This window comes from Pantherophis guttatus, chromosome 2, assembly GCF_059756535.1.
Source record: "Pantherophis guttatus breed Tessera chromosome 2, ASM5975653v1, whole genome shotgun sequence".
NCBI classification, from domain to species: Eukaryota; Metazoa; Chordata; class Lepidosauria; order Squamata; family Colubridae; genus Pantherophis; species Pantherophis guttatus.
The window spans coordinates 185364993-185378072 of record NC_142064.1 but is presented as its reverse complement, the minus strand read 5'-3'; the positions used below and the strand labels follow the sequence as shown (position 1 = coordinate 185378072).

At 42.8% G+C, this 13080-nt stretch overlaps 1 long non-coding RNA gene across 1 annotated transcript in view; it reads left to right on the top strand.

Moving 5' to 3' along the window:
• Positions 1-9162, top strand: part of LOC148115456 (uncharacterized) — a 68118-nt gene extending 58956 nt beyond the window's left edge. The window contains exon 3 of the long non-coding RNA XR_015732549.1: positions 8195-9162. This is a non-coding gene — a long non-coding RNA (uncharacterized LOC148115456). The remainder of the gene's footprint in view (positions 1-8194) is intronic.
• The last annotated feature ends 3918 nt before the right edge of the window (positions 9163-13080 follow it).

Genomic DNA, 13080 nt, shown 5'->3' with positions numbered 1-13080 from the left:
GGGGGCCAGCAGGTAGGTGGGGTGATGTGGGCGGGGCAGCCTCATGGTCCTGCACAGGCCAAATTAATGGCTTTGGTGGGCCGTATCTGGCCCTCGGGCAATAGTTTGAGGACCCCTGCATTAGATAGATTTGAAATTAAACAACCACCCCTCTGATTGATTTGCCCTCTGCATGGAAGGCAGGCTTTGAGATTAAAAAAAAAGTAGAATTTCACCTAAATTCATTTTTTTATTTTTTTATTTTAGATTTATAGATGGCTGAATTTAAAGTCAAGCTTTATAGAGGGCAGTCCTCAATTTGAAAATATCTTCTATTTTCATAGCTACTTATTTCAAACCTCATTTCATAATCAAGACTGAAGAAACAAAAAGCAGGGATCTTGAAGTTGGCTATTAACAGTTAGCAGAGGCTGAATAACAGAGGACTTGGTCACAGTGGGCTCCTTTCTGAGAAATGTATTCTATTTTTATTAAAAAAATTGATCCTCCCCTAGTTTTGTATCTATATATAAATGTTATGCAAATTCCCATCCTGTTTCCCCCTTCTTTTTTATGTACATCAAACCAGAGGTGGGTTCTAAAATTTTTTACTACCGGTTCTGTGGATGTGGCTTATTTTGTGGGCATGGTTTGATGGTCATGTGACAAACAATTCTTTAGGATTTAGCAGAGGTACTGATCTACCAGGCTTTTAACTGTTTGCAGATCCGTACCGGTCTTCCCATTTGTTTTTGGAGCGTTCCGGTCTACCCATTTGTTTTTGGAGTGCACTGGTCTACCACCACACTTTTACCGCTGATCAGCTGTAGGGCGGCCCTTTGAAGCACCATGGCAAGAGTTTAAACAGTTTTTTGCCGCTCTGTCAAAATGGAAAATGCTTTCAGGCAGCTTGGCCTCAATTGCCAATCTACCACCACCGAGTGGTTTACAAGGAGCAGATCGGTTCTAGACAATCATTTGGGAGGCTTCTCGGCTTCTCAATTTAAAGCTAAGGTGTCTTGGTTTTTTTTCTCTTCTTTGTCAAGTGAGCCCTGATTTTTTCCTTCTAGCCGATCAGCTGGGACTTGGGAAGCAGCGAATAGATTGGGGGCGGGGCCAAGCAGAGGTGGTATTTACCAGTTCTCCTCAACTACTCAAAATTTCCACTACTGGTTCTCAAGAACCTGGAAGAACCAGTAGCAACCCACCACTGCATCAAACCATCCAAAGAGTCAAATGCACTTGAATTCTTGGCTCATTCATGGCTGGAAGAGCAGAGGCTGGAATTTACAATACAGTGGCACACATTTCATGGTTTCAATTAATATGAACCTTTTGACTGGTTTAACAACAGACAGCTGGTCAGATGTCCATCAGACATATACCATGTTTCCCCGAAAATAAGACAGGGTCTTATATTAATTTTTGTTCCAAAAGACGCATTAGGGCTTATTTTCTGGTTAGGTCAGGGGTCAGCAACCTGCGGCTCTGGAGCCACATGTGGCTCTTTCACCCCTCTACTGAAGCTCCCTGTCACTCAAAATATGCATCACAACTGCTGGCACATGATTTATTGAGCTTTTCAACCCCCAGTAGGCCAACCATGGATAAATCCAAGAAAAGGAAAGTTTCAGAAGAAAGCAGAATGTTTAGTTCAACTACATATGCTAATTTTGTGGCCGCTCAAGAAATAGTCAGGCACGGGAAGGGTTTTGTGGCTCCTGGTGTTTTCTTTTCTGTGGGAAACATTCCAAATGGCTCTTTGAGTGTTTAAGGTTGCAGACCCTTGGGTTAGGTCTTATTTGTTTTGGGAAATACGGTACTAAATGCATCCACCTAGCTTACAATCTTAACTGGGGCTTATTTGGGGGGTAAGGCTTATATTACAAGCATCCTGAAAAATCATGCTAGGAATTATTTTCTGGTTGGGTCTTATTTTTGGAAAACAGGGTAGGAAAATATTTTTTTATCATATTGAAAGGCAGGGCACAGTAAGAGTTGGACTGAGGCACTTTAAACTCTCCTTGTCTTCCTAACTTTTAGATTTCCCAAAACTTTTAATGAAATTTGGTTTTGTCTCAGAGCTTTTCCCCAGTATTAGTGGAGTTGTATTATTTACCCATTTTTAGTCAGCAGAAAATAAAGCCTGGAATTTTCTGCTTCTATTGCTGGTCTCTGTGTTGCTTTATTGCATTTCCTCTGAATCACTACTGATTCTTTCCTGGCTACCCAGGTTGCCTGGTTTAATCCCTTGAATCTACTTGCCTTCTTTTGTGCACTGATGATGTTACCTACTTTGGGTGATGAAACTGCAAGAAAACAACCAAGCTCAGAACACACCAAGCACCCCACAGTTCAACTCTGAGCTACAAATATTCTCCTCTATCAGTAACTTTCTTTTTCTGCACACCAAAAACAGCTGGGGAAAAAATCCACTGATAATAGCATCACAGCAGAAAAGGAAGGTCAGAGGGAGATGGACTTGAGGGCTTTATGTCTTCTCTAGATCAGCATTCTCCAACCTTTCTGGGTTGGTGACCCAGTGTGGCAGAGGAGTGGGGGAATAGGGGATAGTTTTCTGTGAGGGGCAGGTGCAGCTTCATTTGTGTGAGCAGTGGGTGCCTACCACTTGCACAAGTGGGGCTGCAAGTGCCGGTGGCCACCTCTTGTGCGAGTTGATCAATGAGTGCACACACCGGCCCATCGCTCAAGCAGCCCAGTTGCAAATAGGCCATTTCCCAGTAGTGTGCTACACCCACAAGTTGGGGACCCCTGCTCTAGATGGCTTTGTATGTTGTTCTATCTCTATCTATTGCATCCATTAAGGCCAGAGGTGGTATTCAGCAGGTTCTGACCAGTTCTGGAGAACCAGTAGCAGAAAGTTTGAGTAGTTCGGAGAACCGGTAAATAACACCTCTGACTGGCCCTGCCCCCATCTATTCTCTGCCTCCCGAGTCCCACCTGATCCAGAGGAAATGGGGATTTTGCAGTATCCTTCTCCTGGAATGGGGAGGGAATGGAGATTTTACAGTATCCTTCCCCTGCCATGCTCACCAAGCCATGCCACGCCCACCAAGCCACACCCACAGAACCAGTAGTAAAAAATTTTGAATCCCACCACTGATTAAGGCCCAATTGGGATTAGTCCACCCCATTCCCTCCAGCAGAAAGGCCATGCTGCAAATACCGTCAGCCAAAGCATTGCGACTGGCAGGGTCCAGGAGAAGAGCCTTGCCATAGCTCCTACACTCTGGAACTTTGTGCTCCTCAAGGAGAGATTCATCCCCAACTTCTTGGCCTTTCAAGAGGACCTGAAAATCTGGCTCTGCTAACTGGCTTGAGGCCTCAATAGGGACATCCCATTCTGGAGGTGAATAATAGATTAAAGGAAGATCCAATTTCCATCTCATTTACATATTGATCTTTTTTATCCTTTTTAATTTGCATTTTTTAAAAATAAAATAAAGGACTCATGAAAGGAGCTGAGTTTACAGCAGTGCTTCTTGGGAGAGGGCACTTTCACTTCAAATCTCTCTCCCTTCTGATCATTTCACAGTTGTGCTATTCTGCCCTTGTGTAAAATGGGGAAAGACAAATAAAGTGTGCGTAGTCTAGCAATATTGCACTGAATCGGTTGCCAACATAACAGCTTCCTGTCGGAAGTTGAATGAGAATGAAATGATAGGGGTCAGATTTCTCTCGTCTTGGAGCCAGACCAAGGTGCTAAGTAAGGCTAGTATCGATGAAAGGTGAACAGCATAAAAATGGAGTTTAGGGAATGAGCAAGGGAGCAGGCGATGGTAGCTACAACCCCAAATGTTTTCCTCCGTGACAAAGTATGTAACTCTGCTGCTCCCACTGCAGCAGAGATCTCAGCTGGAGGTGGCAGAGATCCTAGTGCCAGTCTATTCATTTAATTAATCCACCATCTAAACAGTGATATTACGTTGCTTAAAGAACAGCCAGTGATTTCTACAAAGTGGTGCCTACATAGCAGAAGCAAGTTTAGTCACTCATAAGAATCCCATTCTGCTTCTTCTATAAAGCTGCCATTACAATTAGATGACCTACTCAAAGACCTATTTTCTAAAGCACCTGAAGGTCAGACAAGAAATAATGGATGGAAACAGAACAAGGAGAGATTCAACCTGGAAATAAGGAGAAATTTTCTGACCGTGAGACCAATCAACCCGTGAAACAACTTGCCTTTAGAAGTTGTGGGAGCATCATCACTGGAAGCTTTCAAGAAGAGACTGGATTGCCATCTGTCAGAAATGGTGTAGGGTCTCCTGCTTGAGGGAGGAGGGAACTCTGCTAATCTGTTAAGTGGATTCTGTTCTTTACTTGTGTGGTTTTTTTTTTACAATTAATTCCATCCCATTTCTGCAGCCTGCTGCGTTGTTTTAAAAAAAACAATGGAAATCTGTTTGCATTGTCTGTTCATATTCAAATTCCTCTGTGCGTATACAGTATGTTTATATGTGCTTCCTTGCTTTTTAAAAAATTTGTACTGTACGTCAGACGACTTGGAAAATGCTGATATTGGAATACGGCTGCATTCAGGATGCCATACAAATTCAGCTGCTGCAAATTGAAAATGTTCCTATGAAAATATAAAGCCAGTGAATTTCTCCTCCATCTTTTATTTTAGCAAAGTGTGCCTACTTGGTCTAACACATTTCACTAGGATGTTCAATAGCAACAGAAATTACGTCCTTTGTAGATGCTTGGACAAAAGAAGAGCCAATGATGTAATAAGTAATAGGAAGTCATCTAGCTATTTGCCATCTGGGGTTTTTTTTTTTTTTCATCCTTTTCAGCATTTAGAGTAATGCCTGCCCCTGCTGCATTTCCTATCTCTTGTTTTTATTTGTCAGCTAAAAGCTGGAGACAGCCTCCCAAGCATCTCTTGGTAATCCTATTGCCATGGATACTGTGGCTGCCAATTGCAATCATTCTGGCAAAAAATAAAAACAAAAAAAACCTGGGTTTCCTCATGGGTGCAGATTTCTATGCATCTATGAAAACAGAATCCCATTTTCAACAAATTCTGCTGACAAGAGATGACTGAAAGAAAGGGGGTCTCTGCTCTCTGTCTTGAATTATTAGGGAGTCTTTAATCAGCTCAATTAGGCCACTGCAGATAAGGACTTTAGGGAGGACTGCAATTCGTTAGTATCCGTCTATTTATCAGCAATACAAAATTAAGACGGATAGTAGTTCCTGCTGAATTAGCCTTCTAGGATTTGTATTTCTGGAAAAGTAAGGGGTCTTCCGGTTCTAGGATTATCCATTATTGGTGTTAGATGGGATGACAGTGCACAATCTCAGGGTCCTCTTGGACGCAAGATTCCTGCTCAAAGAGCAGGGGATGGTCATGGCTAGGAAGCACTTTTCATAGCTTCCTGTTCATTCCTGGATTGGGGGAGCTCTGCTCACTGTCACTCACCTCCCAATTGAACTTCTGTAATGTGCTCTACATAGGGCTGCCCTTGCAGAGTATCTGGAAGCTTCAGCTAGTGCAAAATGCACTACCACTCACAGTTATGTATGCCCCTAGAACTGCATGTTATACCTTTGCTCTGTGGACTGCATTGGTTGCAAGTCTGCTTCTTGGTCCAATTCAAAGTGCTGGTATTAACCTTTAAAGCAAGGTTGGATTACCTGAGGGACCACCTCTTCCTGATTATATCTGCCCATCCCACTAGATCTGGAAGAGAAAGTATGCTTGGGTCCCTATCAAGGAATTACACTTGGTGGGACATAGGATGTTGGTCTGCCTTGGTGAAGAATCTTCTCCCCTCAGAACTGACATTAGCTCCATCCCTCTTAACATTCTGCAAGTCCCTCAAAAGCTTGGCTATGCTAATAAGCCTGGGATAACATAGTACCAGAGAGATCTTGCAATGGTTCTCTTATTGTAGCTAACATCATCCCGGTTTGTTCTTGTTCTTTTTATAGTTTGTAATATAAGCATGTTATATATTTATTGGAGTTTTTTTTTTTAAATTAACTGTGGTATGCTGCCCAGAATTATTATTATTTTTGTGTGTGAGATGGGCAACCTGTACAATTTGATTAGTAAATAAATACTGTAGCAGTCTTAAATAATAAGGCTACCCAGCATTTCAGATTTGATTTCATAAAGTTTCTCTGGGGAGCACAAAAGCACCATCATTGCATTCTGCAACTCTTTAAAGCAGCTATATCTTTTCCTAAGAACATGGTCTGCAAAGTACCTACAACTATATTTAAAAGGTAAAGGTTCCCCTCGCACATACAGTATGTGCTAGTCGTTCCCGACTCTAGGGGGCAGTGCTCATCTCTGTTTCAAAGCCGAAGAGTCAGTGCTGTCCAAAGATGTCCCTGTGGCCATGTGGCCAGTATGTGTGAAGTTTCCGAAAGATGCCCTAATTAATTAATGAGCCATGAGCCAAACTTCAAAAGAAATACAGTCATTTATTAGGAGCACCATTTCGGCAATATTCGGAGGCAGTTAGAACTAATCCCATATAGATTTATGTTCCCCTATGATCCTGTCTCTCCCCTCCTCCCAGGCCATGTCATAAATCACATTCTCCAATTAACCACTTTGGCCGGCTGTGAAATCCAACACCCTCCTTCTGATTGCAGTTAGGAAGCATGTATGGAATGTAACTTCAGTTAGGGCAATCAATCAGCTCTATCAGTTCTCCCTCCCTCCTGCTAATGGCAACTTGAAAGCTTTGCAAGTTGACAGTATGACTAAACGCCAAAGGCGCACAGAACGTTGTTACCTTCCCACCAAAGGTGGTCCCTATTTTTCTACTTGCATTTTTTACGTGCTTTCGAACTGCTAGGTTGGCAGAAGCTGGGACAAGTAATGGGAGCTCACCCCGTTACACAGCACTAGGGATTCGAACTGTTGAACTGCCGACTTTTCAATTGACAAGCTCATCATCTTAGCCACTGAGCCACCGCATCCCTTACAGCTGTATTTTGGTGAACGTAAATGAAATGTGTCATGATGCAAAGTCCATCCCTTTGGGATTTGTGTTGCAACATTGGATTCAAGCATATAAGGGGGAATGCTTGGGATCATGACATCATAGTACAAATTTCCTCTTTTTTTTTTTTTAGCACAGACTTGGCTTGCAGCAAATGGGAAAAAAGATTGCACCATGTTTTTATTCTGTAAAGCACCATAAATAGAGTTAGTCAAATATGCTGCCAAGTAGTCATAAGAATTGCCTTGTCAAGGTAGGAAAATCAGGAAGAGACAGTGTGTTCTTTACATACCTGTCTCAACTTAATAATAATAATAATAAAAAGAAGCTGATTAGATTAACATTTCGCTACTCCTTTTGTTTCCATCAAGGTATCCTTCTGGGGAATCGAGACAGGCAAAATGTATTAAGCTACATTGATGAGGACAGTTGCTAGGAAAGAATAGGGAATGGAAGGGAAAGAGTGTTCTGTATTGTAATGTTTTAGAAATTATTTTACAAAATATCCTATTGTAAAACTGAAATGAGGCTGCATCAGCATGGGTCTTTGCTCAAATTAAACCGTGGCCTTTATGCATCACTAAAAACACATCAATGAACAAATCTTTAACCCAACAGACTGTTAAAAATATGCATTAATAATAAAAAGCATGGCAGACTGATAATATTTTTATGATTACTGTCAGGTGGCACATTGATTCTCTGTATTGTTTGGCCAATAGATAGAGTTAAAATGAAAGCTTCTAGTGCTCTCTATCGCTGTAAAAAACCCGACCTTTTAAAAGGGCTACCTGTAGAATTATGTAACAGTTACAAAAATCAAGTATGGCCTCCTTTTTTGATCCAGTAATTCTATGTGCTGGCTTGCATTTCCCTAATTTAGTTCATACAGTACGGGGTTGGGCAAGAACAAAGAAAGGAAGGCCTTAGAGTAGCTGGCCGTACAGATAGGGTTTTTTTTCCAGCAAACTCAGCAGCAAAGTCATCTATAGCTCTGACGCCAAATGAGCTCATCACAAAGCAGTGTGGGGAGAGTATTGCAGGCCCAATAAACAAAGCAGCAGATTAATTCTACATCTGCTGCGTTTTATTGTACAAATAAATGAAAGCAGGGACGTAAGAGTCCACGAAAGGTCAGGTGTTCGTGCAGCACACACAGAGCGTCTCCTATTTCGCTAGGTCCTCGTTTTCTGATATGTTTTCCTGATCATGAAATTCTGTGCTTCCAGGTCAACAGAAAACCTATTTTCATACTGCCAGTAATACTGAAGCTATGACAAGTGAGGGACAGAAAAGATGTGCACGTTGCTTACCCACCTGGCACTTAGATGGTGAGATCTCATCGTCTGCCTCTCATTCCAGAGACTCTATTATGAAGAGATCATAAGCGGCTTAGAAGGGAAGGCACAGCTTGGTGTTCAGACTCGACATAAATGCTACACTGCCGAGAATTTGAAAGCCATCTTACTGCAACTCATCTCCTGCGGAAAACAGGAAGCTTATGTGTCTAAGGAGGAATGAAAGTGCAGCCTGCTCCAGTGTTATTACTTGGAGACACATTTTAAAGGAGGCTGTTTCCAATTAGGGAGGTGCCTGGAACATGCTTCTCTACCTCATTTCCATGTCTCTCTTCATATTTAAGCTGGGGCTTCATGTTACATCAAAACACAACATGACATCATCTTGACAGGAGATGGCAAAACAATGTAATACACATACAAACATGTAGACAAAGGCCCCTCGCTCCGGCATTTGACAGTCTGTTTACACCAGCTAAATTCAGAGTGTGTGTAAATGAGCAGAAAGGTGATTTTCATGAGAGAACTTGCTTACCTCCCATCCTTCTGCTGCCTAGCTTTTTCCAAGCAGTTTTTGTTTTCTTTGAACTGTTCTATTTTTTTAATTGGATATATTTGCCTTTCTCTTATCAGCACTTTGACATCTGAAGATTCTATTTAAACTAAAGTAAATTGGAGGGGGCTGTCTATATAGACCTCTCTCTCTCTCTCTCTCTCTCTCTCTCTCTCTCGAGAGAGAGAGAGAGAGAGAGAGAGAGAGAGAGAGAGAGATAAAGAAATAGAGAGACGGATAGATAGATAGATAGAGAGAGAGAGAGAGAGAGAGGGATAGATAGAGATAGATAGATAGAGAGAGAGAGAGAGAAAGAGAGATAAAGAGATAGATAGATAGATAGATAGATAGATAGATAGATAGATAGATAGATAGAGAGAGAGAGAGAGAGAGAGATCGAGAAAGGGGGAGGGGAGGGGGAGAGGGAAAGGGAGAGGAAGGGAGGGAGGGAGGGAGGGAGGGAGGGAGAGAGAGAGAGAGAGAGAGAGAGAGAGAGAGAGAGAGAGAGAGAGAGAGAGAGAGAGAAGCTTTCAGGCAAACCAGAGCTCTCAAGAGTCTCTGTAGGCTGGGACATGAAGTGGAGTTCCCAGGGCACTTCTAATTATTTTCAGTGCTTCCTATTGATTAAAAAATGAATCATCTGGCAAACTTTCCTGTTTTTTTGCTACATTTTTTGCTATATTTGCTACATATAATTCCTATGGAAGACTAAAGCAAAGGGGAAATTTAGATCCACATCATTCTGCTCTTTCAGATGCCCACTTGTGCAGTATGTACTTCCCATATCTACGCACTGACATTCAAATCAATACTTCCCTAGCCTTCCCTAGTGGAAGTACCAGTTTATTTCATAGATTTTGCTAGAAGTGGACTGTTTTCTTCTTCCTCCTCAAGGGAAAAAAACAGTCTAGTTGCCTTTTGAAGAAAAAAAGCAAGGGGAGTAAGTTATTTATTTCACACAACCAACCCCACAATCATTTCCCAGGTCCCAAGCAAGCAATCTTTTGAAATCTGTATCAGATGGTTGGGATGTAACACAGGCAAGGGGTGGGGGACAAATCCAGTCACAGTCTCTTTTGCACCTAAGGCATGGGAATGGCATCCAACAGGATTATAGCCCCACGATCAGTGGTGAGTTGCTCCCGGCTCTGTCCGGTTCTTTAGAACTGGTAGTAAAAGCGGCAGGAGGCTCTGCCCACCTGCCCGGACATCATAATTGACAATCTGCGCATACGCAGAAGCACGCACGCTCCTGTTGCGAACTGGTAGTAAAGGTAAGTAGAACCCACCCCTGCCCAGAATGCTCAGGATTCAAGGCTCAGCCAAGGCAAACACAGTTTCCCTGGGTTGAAGGCATAATGAAAGCCACACAACTCTAGCAGGGTCCAGGCCACAATGCAGGCACTTGGCATTAAAGACACAATGAAGCAGCTGGACGGATTATGAATGGTTGTCTCTGACAACACCAGGCTCCAAACAACAAAGTAAATAGGTGCCTACTGGTGCACCTCATTAGGGGTGAGGTTGCCTCCAGGTGAATAGCCTCACCAACCTCTGTTGGTCGTACCTTCATTCAGCTCTGTATGACTTTGGATTGGGCAGGGGCGGCAACTCTTTTTCGCTGGCCAGCTGCAACTACACCTCATCTCCGGCCAGCTGTTCATCTGTCTATTCTCTCCTATATTTCCTCAACATTCCTGAGATAGCCTCACCTACATCATCCAAGCTGCCAGAGCCTTCCACATCCGTCTGCTGCTCCCCATAGTCCCTGTTGGATGCCCCTGGAGCCGTCTCTTCCTCATCATCTGAGCTGGCACCCAGAAGAGCCATTACACATTGCTGCATTTGGATTAGTTGTAATTTACAGATGGTGTCCAAGGGCAACCCCAGATACTGTAGTAAGGGACTGTGGGCAAGGCCTTCTGGTCCAGGAATGGGCACAATTCATACATAAGTTAAATCTGTGCAGAGGACACCCAAGTCATGGCTGCTACCTGCTCCACAAGTCCTAATATTGGCCAAAGTCTACTAATTTGCAGTGCCTGCTATTCTCATTTATAACATGCTGCTATGATGCAAGCAGGGGAGAGGCAGGGTAAGAAGTTCAAATGTAACTATTCAAACATCAGAATCTAAGATCTAAAGCAGATGAAAAGATGGGGAGAGAGGGATCCAGATGTGAAAGAAGGAACATCCAACCTCCCCATAAACATCTCTGTTCTTCCATGTATTCCTTCAGCCCAAACAACCACTGAGAAGAAAGACCACCTGGTGATGGTTTTGAAATGAGGTTTAGACTTATCTCATTGCAGTCCTTAGAGATGATAAACAAGTTTCCAACTGCCTTTCTTTATCACTTGCTGAAGATTTACTTTCCTGGCATATCCTCAAAACATCATTAAAAGTCTAGGGTGCCTCCTCCCTTCTTCACACACACAAGCACACTCACATTCAAACACCCCCTGCAGATTTCACACTTTATATTGAGCAGCAGACAGCTTGGCTCTGCAGCTGAATTTTGAGATAACACATTCACACACATACATCAGTAGTGAAATCTAAAAAATTTTCCTACCTGTCCTGTGGGTGTGGCTTGGTGGATGTGGGGTCATGTGACTGGGTAGGCATGGCTATGTAGTCTGGGGGTGTGACTAGGGTTCAAAAGACAGAAACTCACTTTAACAATGTCCTGCTGGAGCAGGGGGTTGGATTAGATGACCTCCAGGTCCCTTCCTGCCCTGGATTGCTGTGCTCTTTCAAGATATCCTCTGAAGCTGCATCTAGTGCCAGGTTTGTGGTCCTTCCTTCCTCTCCTTTTCCCCTCCCTTTTCCCTTCCTTCCTTCCTTCCTTCCTTCCTTCCTTCCTTCCTTCCTTCCTTCCTTCCTTCCTTCCTCTTTCTTTCTTTCTTTCTTTCTTTCTTTCTTTCTTTCTTTCTTTCTTTTCTTTCTCCTTTCCCTCCCTTTCTTTCTCCCATTCCTACCTCATTCTTTCCTTCTTTCACAGCACCCCTCCATCCCGCATTTTGGCTTAGCAGGCCTCAGGGAACCCGCCTGGGAGCAAAAACAGACTCCCCCCAATAGGTAGTAAAAAAATGCTTTAAAAAGTAAAAAAAAAAAGTTCTGAGGATCGTGTGGCACAGCTGATTGTCACAGCTGATTGTCGCAACCTCTTTCTTTTACTTTTTAAAGCATTTTTTTACTACCGATTCAGGCAAACCAGTAGCATTTTCACTACTGATTTGGGAGAACCACCCCGAACCGGTAGCATTTCACCCCTGACATACATGCATTAAAATGTACAAAGGGAAAAGCAGAAGACAAAGACTTCATTTCTAGCCCTTTTGACAGAGATGCTGCAGGAATTCACAATTCTGTTTACTTGGCTCATCCCAAATATTCTGCTGCATCAGGAGAAGGAAAATATGAGATGCATTTTTAACACAAGCAAACCATTCCATGCACAGAAGCTGCCCAGACTAGCAGTTCAACCTTAATTCAACAGAGCTAATGTTGAATTGGTGACTTCTATCTCATCTGAGGGTGGAAGGTGTATAGGGGTAACTATATGGTCCTTCAAGCCACAGCTACTTAAGTTACTTGGGATTGGCCACCCAGCAATATCCTCCATAAAACATTGGTTATAAATAAAGATGCCTTTCCATGTTGTTTTGAAGGAGGAAAGGTAGAAAGTCCTTTGAAAAACAGCCTTTACATAGGAAACTTCACCCTAAAGTTCTTCCTAAAAAAAAGGTCATCAAAGTTTTCTTTCTGAAGAGAAAGAGTGAGACTGGATCAGATGAAGGTTTTGCAATAGTGGTGAATATCTGTAGCTCAGGTGTAGGATGAGGGTGAAGGTTTGCTCTCCAAGCTTGTAGGTTGGTTTCTGAACATTACATTACCAGGCTAGGTAACATCTTCAGCAGAGTATAAGGGATGTCAGTGTCAATGTTCTTCTGTTTCATCTGTTATGGGACATTCAAAAGCAGGCCCTGAATGGAATGCCACCACTTTCCTACATCTTCAGCAGCAACAAAATTGGAAGCTATTTTACCTCAGATCAGTGGTGAGTTGCTCCCAGTTCGGTCCAGTTCTATAGAACCAGTAGTAAAACCGGCGGGAAGCTTGCCCACCCGCCACGACGTCATCATGGGTGATCAGATTGAGGTCAACTCCAGACTCCAATCGAATAGTTCTATTCCTTTGGACTTCCCTGATTCTGGAGCATTCATCTTTAATGGGGTTGACTTCCCCATTAATGTGCAGT